The sequence below is a fragment of the Rissa tridactyla genome, chromosome 16, assembly GCF_028500815.1.
Source record: "Rissa tridactyla isolate bRisTri1 chromosome 16, bRisTri1.patW.cur.20221130, whole genome shotgun sequence".
Classification (NCBI taxonomy): domain Eukaryota; kingdom Metazoa; phylum Chordata; class Aves; order Charadriiformes; family Laridae; genus Rissa; species Rissa tridactyla.
In genome coordinates this window covers 2,063,158-2,084,239 of record NC_071481.1, presented here as the reverse complement: position 1 = coordinate 2,084,239, position 21,082 = coordinate 2,063,158, and the positions used below count along the sequence as shown (strand labels likewise).

Sequence of the window (21,082 nt, the reverse complement as noted above, 5' to 3'; positions counted from 1 at the left end):
ATGTGTACATTCACATTGCAATTGTCTCCTGTGCTTTCAACTTTTTTAGGCTAAGTCTATAAAGTTAAAAAAAACCAACAACTTTGATTCATTTTCTGTATTACCATAAACATCAAAAGTTTCACTTGATGTTGGTTTATTTTTAAATAAATTGAAAGAAAGCTAAGGAAATCAGTAAAGCAATAATTTGAACATTGTGTGGGAAACAACACCAAGTACTTTGACAAATGAGCAAGAGTCATTTACCTCATTGATATACACAGCACCAAAGAGAAAAATGAGAAAGACTACGCTTTAGGATCACTCTCTTAGGTACACTACTGCCACAGCACACGATCGCTAAGCTATAACAAGGTCAGCTCTATGCCCCTATTTCCATAAGGAATTAATCTGTCCATCCATCTTACTTTCTCAGTTAGTAAACTATCCACTGTTGTAATGAAGTGCAAAAACTCCTCTCACTACAGGCAAACTTTCAGCATGGCCTGTCAGAATGAGAAACATCACTAAAAATTTCCCTAGGCTAGAAAGTGAATGCTGCTGAATGCTTCAGAACCTTTGTAAATCCGTGCTGCTCTGGCCCCAGCAAGGTTTTTCTGATTTAGCTGTTAATTATCTCACCTTTTTCCTTCAGCAGGGTCCCCAGGAATCACACACAGCTCCATTTTCCATTTTCCTTAACTTTGTACGTATATTCTATTTTGCAATAGTAAGGCAGCCGAGACACTACGCAGTTCCTGCTCCTATAGGAATGCAAAGATCTCTTCAGCCTTAGCCCATCACTCAAGCTCTACTTTGAGCACCCAGCAACTGACAGCTTGCTTTTATTTTTTTGAATGCTGGATCACAGGGAATTGTTTTATATCCAACTTTCCTTTACAGTAATGGAAAGAGATTTCTCTGGACTCTGCTCTCTGATACTAAATGACAGCCCGACAGACAATGGAGTTACCTCGGAATTAAAGGTGGCGCAACTGAGAAAAGACTGCGCGCTTAGAAAATTTCTTCCCCCCAGGTTTTCCAAACTACCTGACAAATCATCACAAAGGGTTACTTTTACATCAAGTTCACTAGGAGTCAAAGAGGACATAATCTTTCCATGCGTGTTTTCTAGTACACATGTGTTTTGCAACAGAAATTCAGTCACTGAGAACAGGATCTCTCTGGTGTGCCTGTCTGTGTTGCCATGCCATGCATTAATGGCAGGCTGCTTTCTTAGCTTTTCAAAAAATTTACAGGAATGATTAGGCAAATGTTTCCATAACAAACATTTACAGAATTTCCTACAGATGTTGTAGCACTGACATAACAGACAGAAAAATCCAGGTCTGCCATGTTTACAAGTGCCATAGGAAGATTTAGATAGTAAATGCTCTAACTGGAGAGCAGGGGGCTGGGGCAGGAGTGGGATTTTTTAAAATTTTATCATCATCATCCTTTTTTAAGTCCTGAAAAATTCCTCCCACCAGGTTGAGATGATGCCAAATTTTTTGAAAATTGATTGAATTACAAGGAAAACTGATATAATTCTTTATAATCATCAAAGGAGTGTGCCTATAGCATAAGGTAATGTAGCAGTGTTGTGAAAGGCTCGCTCTGCAATTCTGCCATTGCTTACAGCAATTAAACTGCAGCGTTATGTGCTGTTTGTTAACGTGAGTGGATTTGGAGTTACTCTGACAACAGCTCCTCTTAAAGTGCAGTTCAACTTTCATATAACTTTGAAAAAATCCTGGTTTAATGCTTATATCCACACTACTACAAAACCTGACTTGTACACAGTGACAAGGACAGTCCAAATGCACAATGTCAAGATGTGCCATAGTAACATTTCGCATTCTTTACCCAAGATCTCAAAGTGCTCAGAAACGTTGAAGACTTAAGCCTTTCCATCTCAATACAGGAGATATTTTACCCTTTTCTACTGCTTTTGCTTCTCAAATATAGATTATTACTCAACAGCAGCAGATCTGCAGCAGGTGTAGGTACAAAGGTCATATATTCTAAGTTTCAGTTCTGGTCTGTGTACCCCTACCCAGCAGTCTCTCTCTTCTCCATAGGTCAGGGATACAGCCTGTGAGACAACGTTGGAAAGACAATACCAAAATCTCATTCACGGTCACTTAAAATAAGCTCAGGAGTGCTTATGATTTAAGAGAGAATGACTACGTGTGTGGCAGATACTTCCAAACACACAAAGATGGTTGTCTTTATGTCCATGTAATTTACCATGTAAATCGTCACATAAGCCTTTGTGACTATGATCAAAACTCACAATAAACACAACCAGAGCAGGATCTTCACTTATGCTTTTGGCCAATGATGCAACTATTTATAGCACTCATAACAAAACATGTACCTTACCATGGCAACCACAGCACCCGTGTGCTATCACCGAGACAAAATGCATTGCCCAATAGAAACGCAACAACTAGTGTCAAATCATGCTTCCAGAACAATTTGTTTCCCAGTTTCCAAGCACATATTCCTCATCATTGATCATTATGGAACATTATTTATTGCTTTTCTCTGTTATACATTCGTCTCTTATTTTTATTTTCTTCATAGAAGCAGAAAAGGATCAGAAAAGAAAGGATGGGGGTTTCTATTTGGCAAGCCAAGTATTCCAATCTTATGTATAATTTTCAAGTATGAATTAACAAGGTTATCTGTACCAGGAAGCGTAATAAATAGGAGAGGTTTGTATTCTGAAACTTTGTGCTATACCCGCATCTCTACCAAAGTCAGCTGAACTATGCCAATATAATCAGATGCAGTGTTGGACATTCATCTTCAGCTATTTTTCTATTTTCTTCTATTAGGTTGTTTTAACCTTAGACTTCTTTTAGAATTCTGCTTTTCTAATCCGGGATGTCCCTAAATATTTGACATTCAGGTTCATAGTATTATGTAGTTCTGGATATCATAATTTGGCAAACAAGATGCAACTTTGGTGGTTTTTTTCCTCACCTAGAATAAAACAGATCAAAAGTCATCAAGTTCACTGTATTTCCTTACCTTCTTCAAGACTTCTGAATAACTTAATAATAGGTAAGTACTTGAAATTCACAAAATGTTCACAAAACCCTACGGATAAAAAATTCTGTTCAACCAGTCAGAAGACAGTACTTAGTTGTACATAAGAGTTGTATATTGATGCTGAGACACATTGACCGTTTACATTACCATGCTCTAAAGGACACTTTAAAATGCGATGTAGCTGCGTCTCCTATGATTGTGCACTAGCAATATTCAGTTTGAGTTCCTTCTCCCATTTCATACTGAGTCTCAAAGTATACTGTGTGATAATGATCCACTCTGCACATCTACCACACTAAGAAGAGACTTGCTACTTGTAAATATTGTCAATCTCGAGAAAGATGGTAGTCAGCAGGAGATTCAGAAATTTCAATTCAAAAATGTGTCTCGATATTGGACTAAGAGCTAGCAATTGCTTCTTACCAGGGACTCTCTTGGGACATTACTCTAAGCAAAGTGCCTAAGCTTTACATGAAAACAAAATCCAAAACTTGTTGCTAAAACTGTCTGTATATTAGTAATTGTTAAAAAAGGGTTTTATAATAGTAAATTAGTACATGAAAGGTCAAGCCACTAAATACTCTTGTCTTGCAGAACTTGTTACCTCCCCTACACCCTCAAACTAAGCGTTCAAACTTAACAGATAGCAGCATGCAGTTTCCACAAGAAGGAAACCCACATGGAAATACTACAAAATATCAAAACAGCTCATTTATTGTTACTTTTTGACATTTTGAGATCTTGGATCATATATATTCTCCATAATCGTAACACACAATCCAACAAATGCCACTGGGGAAAGAATCATCAGGAATTTCTGTTTCTTTTGTTTTACTGAGCTGGTGTCTGCATGGTAGCAGGGAAAGGGATAGTCATCTAGCTGGCTGAAACAACACATTTGAAAATTAAGACTTCTAAACAGATAGCCTGAGAAAGAGCGGATCCTGCTTTTCTAAGAGACTTAGTTTGTCCCAAGAGATACGATGTCAGAGCATGTAGTTGTTCAAAATCAGCTAGCTAGCAAAGGCCTACTGTTAAAACTTGATTAAGTGAACTGAAAGCACAAGACTGATTCTTCATAGTGAAAGCTGCCATTACATCAATAGGAAATGTAGCTCATTAATCTGGAGTCTCAAAAGAATTCACAAACTGCTGATTATCAAGGTCCACTGGTACAAAGACTTCATACTCCAGGCCTTCTGTTCATTAAAAAAGCATATTTCAGAGCATAAATGAAGAGATAAAATCTGGAAAGAAATGTGAAATAACTCTAGCCCTCCCCTTTACAGATATTGTCAACCTCTGATCCATGCGCAAAGGCACTGGACTTAAGTTAGGAGGCTTTTAGAGGATTCCTGCCTTATTCTTAAAGTGAAAATTTTTTCATACAGTCAATAATATGGACATTAATGCATAGGAGCAGAAAAACAGAACTGATAAATTTTAATCTGTATCTCAAATCTCGACAGAGAAGATATCTTTTCTCTTCTAAGATGTTAATAGTAAGACAATGACCATGATGTGGATCTTTAAGTCAATTATTTTCTTGGCTATTAGAAGACTGTAATTTTCAAAACTGAAGTCCCATTCCTGCATGACAAAACCTTACAAGGGTGACTGGGATGCAAAGACCGAATCCAATTTCCACTGCATTCTATGGGAAAAATTCCATTGACTTCAGTGTCCCCTGGATAAGAGCCCTGGCTGTGGGGTTTGATCCTTTTTACTTGCTGGTGACTTTGAAAGAATCTTTGTTCTTGGTTTTGGTTTCTCTGGAAAATTCAAGAGTTTGAAGGCAGGTGTGGGAGTCTGGCCCAAGAGTTGGGGCATGGTCACTTCATGGACCATAAGCACATACTGGCCTGAAAAAGATAAGGGAAAGTTGGGAATTAAACATTTCAAATGGGGAAAGAATAAAGCAAAACCACCCCCAAACAAAAGCGTTTCAGTACACAAACAGGGAGAAATGACAGGAAAAGGTTTATCATAATAACAAGTATTAAAACAAAGTACGAAAAAAAATATACAGTCCTAATGCCAAATTCAGTTATATCTACTAAATCACAAATTGAAGCCAACTGCAATTATTGATTAAACAGCATGGCAATTTGTGCTACCAATTAGGACTACCATTTATTAGCATATACAATAAACTCCCAAGACAATATACAGCCAAAGCAGCAAAGACACTGCAATGGTAATTTAAACAGCGACTGATGATAATATAGGATTTTCATAATAGCTGGTGTATCTGTAGCATACTTTCTCTCAAAAGCTCTCAGGTAACAAAATAAACAATTGGCCAAGTCCTGTAAGCACGTATACATGTACTCCCCTTCATGCATATGAACAATGGTAACAGCTCCTATGGGACTATTCATACATGTAACATCGGATAAGTACCAACATACACACAACACCCATGAAAAGCTGCCATGACCATGCAAGACTAACACAAACAGGCCGTCAATCCACTACAAGATTTGTAATCATAAGAAAAGCAGTGAACAGAGAAAGTTCAACTGAGGACATTTATGAAAACGGCCCTAGAATCTGTAGTGTCCATGCACACCAGACGCATGAGTTCAAAATCTTCTAGAAAATAATGACAGCCTTCAAAACACTGACAAACAGACAAGACGACAATCATTGTTCTGCCTTAGCAGATGGAAGGCTAAACTCCAATAATAGAAATGCATGGTGGTGTGTAGTGTAAAGAGCCATAGCTGGAAAGTCTAAAAAATCAAAGCAGATATTACAAAATGGAAATAATTTTAAAGGAATACTGCTTTCCCCCCACAGAATAAGACTGAAAAACAAGAAAGTGCAACACCTCTGAAAGGAATATTTTTAAGACACTACATACATTGCATTGACACTAGAAAGAAAATCCTAACTTATAGATCGATCAATCTCTGACCCTGAAGTCTCTTCACATGCAAACCTTTAATGGGACTTCAGGCTGCAGCTTTGGGTGCTAGTTATGAATTACGAACAGAAAAGGCATTTCTTATGGGAACCTATGAATCTGTAGGATGCCAAGTAAAACTACCTAACATCTCCTAAAACTCAACTTCTCCTGCCTGTATTATGTGTTTCTTTGCTTTACTCTGTGCACGTAATAAGGATCAAAATACAGGGTATTTACACTACACCTTATGGAAATTATCCACTAGCTGCTCTATTTCTGGTGTAGTACATTATCCGAACAATAGTCTTTTTAAATATCTGTGCACCATGTACAGTATAGATCTTAAACTACCATATATTCCGCATATTCCAGAGAGATAAACAGAAGCACAGATTGTTTATTCTCCAGTATTTTTAAAGATAACATAGTAATTTAACTTTTTAATCTGAACTGTTTTTATTTATAGGGTTGGGGTTTTTTTGTTTGCGTGTGTGTTTGTGTGGTTTTTTAAGAGTGTAAAAGCTCCTATAACTGTTAAGCAGATGGACAAAATGAAATTAGGATCCCTCAGATTAGATAGAAACGTTTTAAACCCTTAAAGAAGTAAAACTGAATGGAATTAATGAATGAATTACTATAGCTCTTTGAGTAATCAATTCCAATCACTATTAATAATATAACTTTCCCTTCAAAGAATTACTTTCACCTTATAAAGTCAAAGCTTGTAACCTCCTTAATCTTTAATAGAGCCTGCAACAATTACGGTAAGGCATAGAGGATCTACAAATTGTAAGCCCTGTGCGATTATCTCTTTTTCCAACAGACTCTTTTGACGATCATAAATAACAGTAAAATTACCATAAAAATTAATAGTACTACAGTTAAAGAAAATCATTATGTAAAGGTTTATGAATTTTGCAGCCATTAATAGACATAAGTTAATGAGCCATAGGCTTTCCAGAATACGATATCAGATATTTTTCCACCAATGAAACTTTCAGAGTTCCAAATCCTTCAGAGGTCACCAACTTCAAAAATAGAATAGAAAGTTACTGTTTAATACTAACGTGAGTAAAAATGAAACAGAAGTATTATAGCAAGTATCATGCATGGCAATTTGAACTGCCTAATAAAAAGAGACAAGGAAAAAAAGCTTTGTCATCAACTTGAAATGAAGAAATACAAAAGGAGATTATGGAAGATGAGTAAGATGCATTTTGAACATTTTCTGCATATTTAAAGTCCTCATCTACGCAGATTCATAGCTTTAAGTTCAAAGGGAAAGTTAGGATCAGGGCTCATCAAGTGATGGAGAAATTTATCATGCCCCTTGGAAATATGTTCCAAAAAAGGTTATTGTAAAGGATGCGCATTTTGACAGCAGCAAATACAGCTGATACTCCCTTCCATTACTCTTATGGTGTATGCACAGGATGCTTCAAGCTCACAGTAACAAAAATATCAAGGAAGCATGACCTTTGTTTTTGTCAGTCATGTTTTTAAAGAAACAGCAGATATCTGAGTTCTTAAAACAACTAATAAAACTACAGCTCAAGAACCAAGTATACATCATCCACTTTAAGAAAATAAAACGCTATTTGATTTTTTTAAAATCTTTTCCCTCCAGTCAGGAGATAATACTATTTCCCCTTGGACAGTAACTGCCAGTTTCGTGAGTTAAACAAGCAGATACAACCTCACTAGCATCAGTCAGTGATATTATTTGACGTGAACTGGTGATCTGGACCCAGTGGGTAGCGTGTTGTGCTGCTGCTCCTATTCCTCCATAGCCTTAAGAACAAGCATTTATTCACACTTTCTCATGCTATTGCCGCGTATTTATTTTCAAAGTAAACTTCAGTGAAAGCTTCCTGCCGTATGTGACTTCGCTTTTAGGTGTTCTAAGAGCAAGAGACTGAAAGCTCCCACAATCTTGTTTATAAACATGTACAAGATAAATACAATCATTTTGAGAATATCAGAAACATCAGAACCCTAATTAAAAGTAGCACCCAAAGTTGTCAGATACACAACATATTAGACACTTAATCAAGACATTAAAGATAAATGTTTTGAAGGAAAAATTTCTAGGAAAATTTGACTGGTTTTCTTTACTGATCCTGGAAATAATTTAAGAATTGACATAATCTTCAAAATCAATATGTTCATTCCTGAAATTATACTAGAAACCAGCTTCTACAGCTTTTCAGTTGATGAATATGGTAATACAAACAGGGGGAAAAAAAGATCTTTACCTTGTAATGTCTTAGAATTCTTTATGAGGTGCTAATCCTTTTGTAGCTTGTATTCTTTGGATGTCATGCGAGATCTAAAGATTAGAATAAATACATTATTACTAACAATAACAATGCTTACTTACACGTTGATGAGAGCTTGCTGTTATTAGGTCATAAGACAGTTCAAAAGTCTTCCTCAAAATGTTTTGTACTGTTCACTTTAATGTGAAATACTCAGCCTCTTTTAAAACATCATAGTAACAAGCTTCAGATCACTTAGGCTGGGTTTTCAAAAGCATTCAGTATCCTGAAGCCATGTTGCCTTCTTTGTCAAAATAAGCCAAATATTACCAATTGATGTAACAAATTAAGAAGGTGTAAACATAGATTAAAAAATTACACTTCAAAAATTATAAATAAGGAAGTGTCTAACAAGTACTCCCCAAGTCACAGTCACAACCATGTTATGCTGTAGACTACAAAGCCACCTATATTAAAATATGTACATTTTTCATGTTTCATAGTATACATGTTGATACTTTAGTATTTGAAACTCCTTGTACATAAGAAAGTTTAAAACATACTGAAAAAAGCTTGTATTTAAATAGTTATCCTTGTATTCTGTAAAAATAAACACTCCTCACTACTGATGAGCAATGAAAAAGGTTCTCTCTCCTTCTACCTTCTTTCCTACTTGAAAGTTACCAGGACATACATAACAAAGCACAAAACATGATTATTAGGAAGGTACCTAATTGTGTCCCATCAAACCCAGTCTGATATAGCAACAATACACTGTACTTTGTGGGATACTGGATTTAAAGGAGATTATGTGCCTAGCTTTTTATTTAACCAGCATTTCAACATCATCCTTGAAAAACTCTTGGCAATTAAAGGATTTTGATCCTCGAGGAGAAAGCCTCAAGACTGTTCTATGACCCGTGATATGAGATAGTACAGGAATGGTATTTTTTTAAAATGTAAATAAATTTGAGATCCACTATTGAATGCAGGTAATGAGTAAGAATCATATACAAGGAAACATAAAATGGTTTATGTGACCTAGTTACTTTGTTACACTTAGAATTACAATTACAAAAAATTAGATACTACATATTAAACACACACGTTCAAACTTTACATATATTTTTTTATAGTAAAACATAAAGGACAAAAGATAAAAATGGCTTCACTTTAAACAGAAAAAAAAAAAAAAGCTGTGTCCCAAGAGTCACGTTAAAGATTCAGAAGTCAAGGCTAGGAGGGAAAAGGAAGATAAATAATTTAGCACTAAGCATAACTAAAGCCTGTCAGTCTGCCAACTTTAAGAGAAATAAAAAGGTTTACAAGGATCCTGAGAGTTTTTACAGAACCTCTAGGGTTTTGAAAAAATAAATCCAGAACAAGAAAAGAGTTCTGAAGTATTCCGCATAAATAGATTTTAAAGTCACTGATTAGACCATGAGAATAATGCTATGGAAAGATTCCTTTAGTTCAAAATTAGCCTGTTCTCTGGCGTGACGTTTGCCATCCCGTATCATCACTGACTGCACCATCAGTAGGGCTGTCTTTTCCCAGACGCATCACCTTGTCAGAAGCCAGGGAATTTGTGCTTATGGGAGACCAAAACATACCAGTATAATTTTAAATAATATGGAAAAGTCTATGTTTGGCATTAAACATACAGGCACTGCACAACATATACAAAGTTATTCTTTTAAGATGAACCACATGGTTCATGCTTAAATACCTATTCTGATTGCCTTTGAGTTGAGTAATCGATGTGTTTTGGAGTATTAATATTCATGGCTTAACGTAAGACAACTAAGCAAATAAAAATCTCAGTAAGCCTTGGGCACTCACTCTTTCATGGGAGGGGGGCAATGCAAGGGGGGAGAAAGGGGAAGCTTCACATTATTTTCTTCTACTTTAAATTTAATTTTTTGCTCTTACTTTTTTTTTTGCAATAAGAATACACAGCAAGGTGCTTTGAATTGCATAAAACCAGGAGTTGAACTGCAAAACCTGCACACATGTAGGAAATTTTAATTCCATATCATGATCACTTTTTCCTTCAAACTAAGATGTAACCTTGTACTTCATTGCTCAGACAATGTTAACTGTAGGAGAATCACAGAAAGGAACGAAGTTCGTTTAAGACATAAAGCAATTTTGAATTGCATTGATTACAGTGATCAGTCTATCACTTTAATGTCATCTCAGCTGGCATTTATTAAAAAGACATACATGTGACAACCCATTGATCCTTAACACTCTAGCTGAGATAAAAAGTCTATTTGCAAAGGAAAATTACTTCTTTAATTAGAAATGGAGTATCATTTTCTCTTTTCTTTGTCAGAACTTCAGCAGCCACAGATCAAATATATCATGGGAAGGGTTGTAGAATCTGCCATCTAGTTTGATTTAAGTCTCCATAGTTAATCATTCGAAATGGTACAAATGAGCGCTTGAGATGGGAAAGAAAACAGGAGTATTCCACCTGTATGAAGGCGCTCCAATCCGCTGCTGCTTAGGAAAGGTCCCAGAAGTGAATGCTCTCCTCTTTGGTGGACTCTGCCGTAACACTGAAGTTCAGGGGACAGAGTCACTGCTGCTGCAAGTCCCTCTCTACACATGCAGTAAGGCTGCAAACAAAAACAACTCCACTGACTTTCTGTAAGATTTTCAAGGAGTTAACTATGGCTAGACACATACCTCTCCAAATGGCAAACTATTTAATATAAGTATTTGCCGAAAAAGAACCAGCAAATATTTGCCAAAGAATATACTGTAGAAATGACTGGATCTTGACAGTCACTTAATGTATATGGAAAAAATAAATCTCAGTCTACCAGAAGATATTCCACAAGCAGATAAAAGGATAAATGTGGCTGATACAACATGCTATTATATAAATTCCAGGAGGATTCCTTGTTGGTGAACAGAATTTGAAGCCAAGTAATTTAATCTGTGGACCTATAAAATCCTATTTTTAACATTCTGTTTTCTCTTTGTACAAATCCAAAATTACATATTTGGAAAACCTTACATTTCATACAGTGTCTCTCTTTGTAGTCTTAGTACATGTTACTGTTGAAGTGGTATTCTGACTCAGAGCTATGTATTTACAGATATAAATATAGAGCCTAAATTAGCAAATTCTATGTAAAGATATCACTTTATGCCTAGAACTTGATAAAATGATTCCCAATACTTTAGAAGTATGAAAAAGTTTCTATTCAGGATAGTGGAAGGATTTGAGTTGAGCGATTTTTAATATTATGAGTTTACATAAGGTAAGTGATGTATAAGAGATTAACATGATACAATACAACAACAACAGAAACCAAGAGTCTCAACATCCAGAACCACCACTCTAAATACAGGATACAGTTGCTGTACAGAAAGAATGACTTATATGAAAAAACTAATGGATGGAAATCACATCTGCTCCAATTCCAGAATCTAGTGTAGGATGATGCTGATATAATCTAATAATATCAGGATCAAAGATGAGTGGAATAAAACTTCCAATTTTAGATGCTCTTTATCTGCAGGTGTGAATGTATAATGAATTCTCACCACTGGCTCCCGATTATATATCCAATGATTTTGTACTCTATGACAGCAGTTTCTACAATTTTCTTTTGGCACAACCTGCTTGGAATATATGACAAAACTGCAGGGTGCCAAAATGTTTTTCTAAATGATCTACTTTGCAAGACAGCTTCCAAGTGTGACCCTGATGAATCTTGTCATTACTCTTGGAATAGAATAAACATGAAAGAACCCACATATCATTTACTTAAGTGGGCACTTCTTTGTTTCTTTTACATACTACTTCACATCCATGCCAAAGTATTAATTCCAGCATACAAAGCATTTTAAACCCAGGTTAAATAAAAACACACTATTGGGTAGGACAGAATTGCAGTATGCGTATTTTTGAACCCTGCTGTCTCAGGAAAGTGTAATGATTCATTTGATGTAATCTCAATTACCGTGTTAGCTCTAATCAACTGAATTGCTCTTCCTATCCATTCCTTGTATCGAACTCTCCAAATTAGATGGCAGAGTCTTTTCCAGTGGACAAACCCATTCCCTGGCAGAGTACAAGGGTCAGGGTTTGACAAGATTCAAGCCACAGAATAAGGCTGGATCACTCCATACTTTAACTGAGTATCAGATCATTTTAACGGTACAGAGGGGCATTTCATTGCAATTTATAGTGATGACTCAGCGTTTACTTCAATTGGGAAGAACTGTTTATGTTCAAAAGCTACATTAAAAATGGGGAGGGGATCATTATACCTCTTAAAAAAAAAAAATCCCTGAATTAAGGTAGATTCTAATTTTTTCATCTTAGCATGACATGCCTTGCTGCAAACATCAAGAAACAGGCAATGAGGATTAGTAGAATGCACTAAGAAAGGTTCCTGAGGTATTCCTACAAGTGAAGGAAAAGTTAGCCTAAAGAGAGTTAACTGTGGTTTGTTCCCTCCTCCTTCCTCATTCTAGGAACCCTTCCATATGCTGTGTTCTATTTATTATTTCTGCATTGCATCAGGAGGGAAATATTCACACTGAGCCACAGGGATTAAAGACTGAAGCACTAGAGAAGTCAGATCACATCCGTCATATCCAGCTGTTTTCAATTCCAACACCTCACACCTGCTTTTATTTATTATTCCTGGGCAAGACAAGACAGGGCTCATTTTTCAATCTTTAAAAGCTTTCTTAAGACAGACACAAATCAATCTATTCCTTTCCCCTTTGCCTCTGCAATAGGCCACCAAGACAACACTACAACTACTGACACAGGGAGGACCTGACCTAATGGGAAGCCACTCCACTGCTGAGGTTGGGCAGCTCCACCTCTCAGCACGGCGACCACACGACACACTGCAACAAAAACGCCATCAAGAAACACTACAAGAATTTGCTGTTAGATTAGACTCTTAACCCCATTTACTCCCACACACTTCAATTGCCTTGTTTTTAATTTACATTGGAAATGGACTCAAGAGGTTTGGGTGGCAGTGAATTAACGAACTAATTCATGTACTACTTTATGCAGCAGGATCTCCACTTGTACTTATTTCAAGCTGCCATTCCACAGAGCCCATGTGTTGACAGTCCAGCTGAACTGCTTTCCTATTCTCTATTAGGAGATCACACTGCCTCAGCATTTGATTGCCCCTTTTTTAATCAAGTAATTTTTCCAGACAGGGACTCATAAGTCATTCTTTTTGCCATCTTCTCTCATGTCACAGGCTAGTCCTACATTAGGATCCTTCTAATTATTACTGCTCAGCATTAATTATTCAGTCACATCTAAAATGCAAACCAAGTGTACCAGACCTCCTTGTACTTACTGCACAGACACTCCCATTTGCAGTTTGTCTCATACCAGGCTATTATTCAATGGAACAAACTTGTATTTCATTTGCAATTCATTCAGTTGCTACGGGGGAGACATTCTGCTTCTTTCCTTCCTTGCAACCTGATGATCGGGATACCCAGAGGAGCTAGACCATCTGACTCACCAAGCACTATGCTTTAAATAAGGACAAGCACCAGAAAACACAATGGAACATGGGGACATACAGGTGACCATGGAAGCCAAGGAGAAAACAGCTAATTGCTTTTGAAAACTTTACGCTTGGATACTTCTTGCTTTCTTGATAAGTGAACATGGATGGAACGCTACGGAGTTGGCAGATGGAGTTGTAATACTGCTTCTACATAAGCACAGAACACAGACATTTTTGTTCTACGCTCCTGAATATAAACAAAGCCTACTAAAATGATTTTCTCTGCATTTCCTGTACTACTGAAGATTTTCACTGCTCCCACCCTACTTTCCATAGGTCTGTTTAAGTCATAAAAAGCAGTATAAAAAAAAAAAAACGTATAAAACATTTGAAACTCTTGCATGAAACTTAGCCCTGAAACACAAAGTATTATCATTTGTAATAGCAAAATACATTAGGAGATGCTGAATACATTTGCTTTAGAGGGCAACTCTGCCCCACTAGTCTTTAAAAAATAAAGGATGCTCCATAAAGAGAACAATCATCAGTCTGAATTCAAAACCAAACTGATGCATTAAAATCTGGATAGCATGTAATAAAACATACCTAGAGTTGCCATAATACTGATGTGCTGTAAATGCTCTCCAGTTTTTGGAAGAGTAATGTACACTTACTAGACAGACATCAAGGCAATTGCCCATGATACAAAGTTAAAAAAAATAGATTGTACGGTTTGCAGTAGCATCAAGTCTCTATTCAAGTGTAAAAAAATTAATTGACTCCATCTGTATTGGCCTAATGACTGATTAAATGACTAATCACGGAAGTCTTAATTAAAATCATTTTTCTGTACAGAAGAGGATGGAGGGAGGAAGGCAATCATTAATGTGTTATAATGTATGTCAGATTCCATTTGTGCCATTTACTAAGAGCCATCAAACGAGTAATTATGCACAAGGTCATTCTGTAAACTTTCTGCATACATCAGACTGATTGGATTAGGGCTTGGTGCTCGGCTTGGTTCTGCATGTGTCTGCTTTTTTTCCAATCACAAAACAGGTAATTAATATTGCTCAGAATAAATAATAAAGGATGTTGACATTTCCTCTTCCATTTTCACACCAGCCAACGCAGTCAAAGATTCCTATACAACTTTCATACGTTGTTGGGTAGAGTCCCATACCTCATACGTTAAATCAAGCCCATCCTCCTCGGCTATTCAATATTCTTCATGAATTGACAGGGATCTCCGTCACACAGTGAAATTCTGTAATATGCAAGGAATTTTTCCTGCATGAATAAAATGACCAGGCAATTAAAAGAGTCCTTTTAGAGTAAAGCAAGATGACAGTATAAAATTAAAAGATTATTTTAAGTTTTATTTGCCAGACACCTGACTACCCTGATGCATAGTGACCTTTGCTATGGAAAAATAACAAGCTGCTTCTACCTCAACAGCTGAGACCAATCTATTTAAAACAATGTATTAAAATGAGTAATGGAAAAAAAAGCGCATCTTGAGATTAGATAAACCAACTTTCCACTTGCATGTAATTCATACATAGGACCTACATTCTTGATGAAACATTGCATATAAAGTGAAGTCCAAAGTATAAATTGTAACATAGAAAATATGGACTGACTGCTAACAGCTGACTGCTGTCCTGAAATTTCCAGAAAATCTTATTTGCAGCCACAGCAAGTCTGCCATAACACTACCTGCAAAAATTCTCCATATCCCAGATGACAGTACACTATCTTGTGTATAAAACAACTTTTTAAACAAAACTAAAGTTAAATATGTCTTAATGGAAAAAAGATAAGTTGGTATAGCCCTGTCACTATTATCAACAAATGTCCAACTCTGTAAACATTGCTTTCCTTCAAAGTCCTGAAATCAAATGTGTAGCACTGATGTGAGTTACAGTTGCACAATTAGGTGCCAAAGAAGTTCCAATTCTTCTAAAATAACCAATAATCAACTTTTAACGCTGAGTAAGTTTTTTGAAGTTACTGTTGCCTCTTTTTCGCCACAGAAGTATTCTGACCAACAATCCCAATAGAAGAGATCTCTACAGTGACACTGAGAATGGACATCCCCCTGCAAACACACAATGCGTTGCTTTAAAGCGTACCCAATCGATTAAAAATAGCGCTCAGAATATGGATGGAGAAGCTAAAGGGACAAAAAAAAAAATGTAAAGAATCTTAAGTCATGACTATGTAACATTCAGTTACACTTCTGGCATGATTAAATACTGCCCTGTCCAAACTATTCAAAATCATGCATGTCACAAAAAAATTTATGTAAAGCTGTATCAGCCAGCTTCATCCAGACTTCAACTAAATACACATTTCGATTAGTCTGAATTCTTTATAACACCAAACGTAGTCAAACTTGACCCTACTTACCACATAACTGAAGAAAACAAAAATACGTGACAACAAATCTCTGCTTGCAATAACTCATGTGACACTGACACATACAAAAGAAGACTGTTTTACTAATAAAGGGAATAGAATTGACTGATAGTTTTAAAATTAAATTCAGCTATTCAATGTAATTCAGAGTTTTAAGGTGGCTCTCAAGGCTTAAAATCAGCACTGAGACTCAAATGTGCCTTCTAGAGAACTAATGAATTTTAGTTTCATCTTTATTTGAAGACACATCCATTTAAAACAACGACAAAACCCATCACCACCATACCAGAACACTCCAAAATAAACAACATACATTTTTATGGAATAATTCAACACAATCTGCACTATTCTGCTAATGCAAATGAAAACTTGCACAACTACCTAAATTACAGGGTGCTGTGCCATTCTTAATCTTCACAGAAATGTAGGAGTTCCTGTTTCAATCATTTCTATTGTTTGAAATACATCCGATGATAATGGAGTGGCTGCCACTGTAGGCAGAGACTGACTTCGAGGTGAAGCTAATTAATGACTCAATGTATGACTTACTGTAGGTTTAAAGGAATTACTAGACAGTGGTGAAGATCGATGTGAGACAACTACAAGTGCATTAAGTGACCTGTCAAACTTCAGCATTGTCTTTTTTCAACATACATTGATTATAGACGTTATTCCTGATCTTTGATTGTGTAAAATATTTAAGACGACGTGAAGCATTTCAAGTACCTCTCCAGTACTTGAAAAGCTAAGATCACCTTCTCAGCACACAAGTACATACACTTCACATCATAACACAGAAGTTCAACTAAGCTTGACTGAAAGGCAGCCTCTCTCCCTTCTTCTATTTCTTCAAGTATTAAAAAAAGAAAAAGTTAAGGTATCTTATGCCCAAAGACAGACCACAGAAGAGATGGCATTCTATGTGAAGGCACCTCCACCTATTCTAGATCCAGAAATCTGGGAATTTGCAACTCTCTAGACCACTTACTAGGATAAAGCCAAATAGCTTCACACTAAGGGTCTGGAATGCAGCCAGACGAAGCCATTTGAGGAAAAACACAACCAAACAAAAAAACCCCACTCTACACTGAATTCCCTGGTCACTGCTGCAAAAATGAAGGAGACAGTTGCTGCATGTGGTAAATGAAGCACTTTTGAAAGTGTTTTAAATACTTAGGTACATCTGATTTCTTTTATTAACCAGTGCACACTATCCTGTCTCTTTTGACATAAACATGACTTCTCATATTGGTTAAAGATGACAAAATACCCTGTCTGCTAAAGAGAAGCTACTGCAAACCAGTGGGACCAACCCTGATTAGACACTGGAATCACTGTGCCTGCTCATGTCAGCAAGCCCCATTATAATTATTTTATTCTTTACTATCAGCTGAACTAGTGAAATAGGGGAAGAATCAGTCATCATGGCAGATCTGCTCAAGTCAGTATTTTAAAAAGCCTGTAACCTATTGTACAGTAAATAAATTAAAGCAAACACTGGAGAAGTCATCAATAAGCAAGCTATAGTAAAAGTCACTTTCATCACAACCCAAGGTAAAAAAATACCTTTCCCTTACTGTTGCAACTCTCATCCGTCTCAGAGGGTATCTCCACACTCACTTTGTTGGTTAAGAAACGCAAATTAGAGATCCCCTATTCTTCTATTTGTTTTGTACAGTGAGCACAATTTCTGCATGAACGTCCAACTGTATTTCCATCCTCTTTGTGTCACAGAAACCTCATTTACTAGTCATTCTTTTCCATATGAAAAGATCTATAATGAGGAGCCTTTCTGTCATTACCCTACTCCTCTGAGTCAGGAATTTTCATTTCCCCCTAATACTTGCTGCTGTAACTGCAATTTCATTTACTGTCATCTCATACCACAGCCTTAATGCAAGCACATCTGTGGCTGGATCATGGAAGAGATTCAGTATTGCTTTCAGAGTTGTGTATCGATTAAAGGGTTAGGAGAAACCAGACTTTTTATTTACTATGTTCTCATATGGTACTTATAAAAAAGGAAAGTTTATTCACTGTACTCGAAATGACAGGATATTCTTCCAGTTAGTCACCTAGCAAAAATATCTGTATGAGAATACTGAATACAACAAGTAGGACTAGGAGGTCTACTTGCACATGCGTTTTCTCAGAAAACAAACGAAAAGACAAAGTTATCCAAAAGCTAAAAATATGTTTTTAATTCACATCTAAGCAGTATCACTAAAGAAACTGAATACTTTTTGTTTTGATGAAATTCTGTTCAAAAAAATATTTCTACTATTCTTTTCTTTTTAACACACATACAAAGCAATTTACACATGCTGAGCCGAATTTAGATTTTCTGTGCTTAAGTAAACTGTAATTTTTACATTGCCACAGTTGTTCAAATCACCCTTGCAAAACTTGATGAACCTAGTAAGCAGAGAAGTTTCTCTTTTCTATGTAATTCTTTTCTTTTTAACTATCTACCTCATATGTAATGCAATTATGGAGGTTCATTTAAACACACCAAACAGTTTCAAACTAGCAAGGTTACATATAATTACTCGGTGTAATCACAGCAACACAGAAATTGGAGGAGACCGCAAAACTACGCTGAAAAAAACAGACAGTAGATTTGATGGCAATTTTAAGGCTGTAATGAAACCTCCCACAACTATTTTATTTGAAAGAGGGGAAAAAAGGTCTAACAAAAGAAAAGCTCTTAAAAAACCGCCCCAAACATCCAAAAAACCCAACATCAAACACTCTCCAAATTGAAGGACTGAGAAACGTTGTTCTTGCAAGTACAAGCCCATGTTATAAGGAAGTAAAAGATGTATTGGCATAAAATGTAAAAGGCAGTACTATATTACAGTGGTCAGCTAAGAAAAGGACAGGGCCATTTGTCCAAGAGAATGACACCAGTCAGAATTGGTGCTTTGCAAAGAGATAAAAACTGCTTTCGGCAGACAGCGTTCTCCAGCTGAGCAGTAGGAACACTGATTCACACATACCTGCTGTCTTTCATTTTCTCCTGCGAGACTGTCATCTTCTCAGCTTTCTCAGCAGATATCCTGCCACTTGGCTTTATGCCTCCTTTCTGCAGGAAAGAAAAAAAAAGAAAAAAGAAGTATTTCTGTAGTGCTTAAGGGAAGTGCCAAAAATGGTGTAATTTATGATGTGCCAGTGTTTTCCTTTGCATTCATAAGTTAAGAACAAATGCAAAATCATCAGCACTTGAATACAGTGAATTTTGATTTACATATATTAAGACTCTCTCGTGATTTCCTATTATTTATTTCTGTAAACAAAATTGGATCCTGGTCACTAGACTATTAGCATCCCCTACAGTAACTCGAGCCAAACCACATAAAAGATAAAAGCCAGAATGTACAACTCAGTGGAAAGAATTTGTAATCAGAAGTTGTATCAAATTGTCTGATCTGAAACTCTTACCTGCTCTTCCCTTTTAGAACTAAAACCTTACGGGGAATGCAGCAAACAGTTACCTGTACCTGTTATGGTACAGGTACTTACGGAATGGGCGCATCTCACTTTCTCAGTTCAAACAATACTATCTAGGCTTTTCCCTAGAAATTTCCCAATACAGTTTCAAGCCTTCAGTTAGTACACTAAGTTATTTTCTGGACTATTTCCTGGAATTTTTAAATGCCTACAGCATTGTTTTCTTTATTTTAGTGTATTGTGTTGTATCCACGCAAATACAGTATTTTATATTAAGACTGGCTATTGCCAGTTTAATAGAAGTTTAATAGCTTTTACCTTTTTTCCTTTTCTGAAACTTTCTTCAGGATCCCACTCTAAGAAGTACTGCAAGGTCTGAGAAATTACATTGACAGTATTCTGCTAAATGGGGCTCTTTTTTCCCCCCTGTCTTTTCATTCAGGTGTAACAGAACTGATGCCATCTTGTATGGGTTTTGTCACAACCAACATAGCAATTACATAATACTGCAATTACTCATGGTAACTTTATACCAACCCACGCGGCAGCAACTCACAATTCACAATTAAGTAACTTCTGTTCTGTGAAAAACCTGCAAGAAGGCTGTTTTGGTCATGTTCTTAATGAGTAGAAACTTGAAGAACCATTTCAGAATACAAACTAAAGACAGGAGAATGCTTTGGTACGTCATTTCCCATCCTGACAGGAATATTTTGTATTGGAAAGCTATTCTTGAATAATTCAGGACAAAACCTAAAAATAGTAGCGTTTGTCTCAAATTCTGTGGGGTGAAGTGCAAAAGAAAAATAATATTCTAACTGTAATACTTTATCCTAGCTAGAATACCTTAAAGTAAGAAATTTCTAGTGGTGCAAGCTGCAGTAATCCCCACAGTGCCATAGCTATATCGTTATATGGCAAGATAGAAGTGAAGTCTTTGCCTCTGCCAGGATATTAAATAACACCTTTCTCTCCATTAGCTTTTGCTGTAGTAGCAGTATTTATTCTCTTGGTAATGAATGAGAACCACCCTGCTTACAGAATAACTCCAGGTTCCTAATGCACTAACAGTTTCAGAGAGGTTCCTGTGTCACAAAATTTAACCTTTTTTTTTAAAAAAAAATTATTATTAATTAATAGCTCTTGTGCCACACAGTTTCGAAGGAAATGTTTAACACTGGGAAGATACTTTTAACAGTGCACTACAGTCACAAGACCCTCAGGAACTGGAAATCAAGTTAAAAAAAAAAAAATAAGGAAGCCCATTCAGCTTTCCTCTTTTAACAGTGCAGAGAAGGAACACCTTCTTTCTTTAGGGAAGAAAGAAGAGATGCACATTTCTAGTACAAACATTCTCCTGTTTGACACAAGCCTTCAAGAGGTTTGGAAATAACGTCTTTATTTGCACAGTGAGTGCCAAGATACTCACAGTAACAAGTAAAGACTCAGTTGCTACAGTTGGGTGATCCACGTAAGCACTAGAAACACAC

At 36.4% G+C, this 21,082-nt stretch overlaps 1 long non-coding RNA gene across 5 annotated transcripts in view; it reads right to left on the bottom strand.

Moving 5' to 3' along the window:
- Positions 1 to 643: 643 nt before the first annotated feature.
- The window catches only part of LOC128918325 (uncharacterized), a 46,988-nt gene continuing 26,549 nt past the window's right edge, over positions 644 to 21,082 (bottom strand). For all 5 annotated transcript variants that reach the window (XR_008469501.1, XR_008469499.1, XR_008469502.1 and 2 more), the window contains 3 exons: positions 19,142 to 19,227; positions 8,206 to 8,279; positions 644 to 4,901 (listed from right to left, as the gene is read on the bottom strand). This is a non-coding gene — a long non-coding RNA (uncharacterized LOC128918325). The remainder of the gene's footprint in view (positions 4,902 to 8,205; positions 8,280 to 19,141; positions 19,228 to 21,082) is intronic.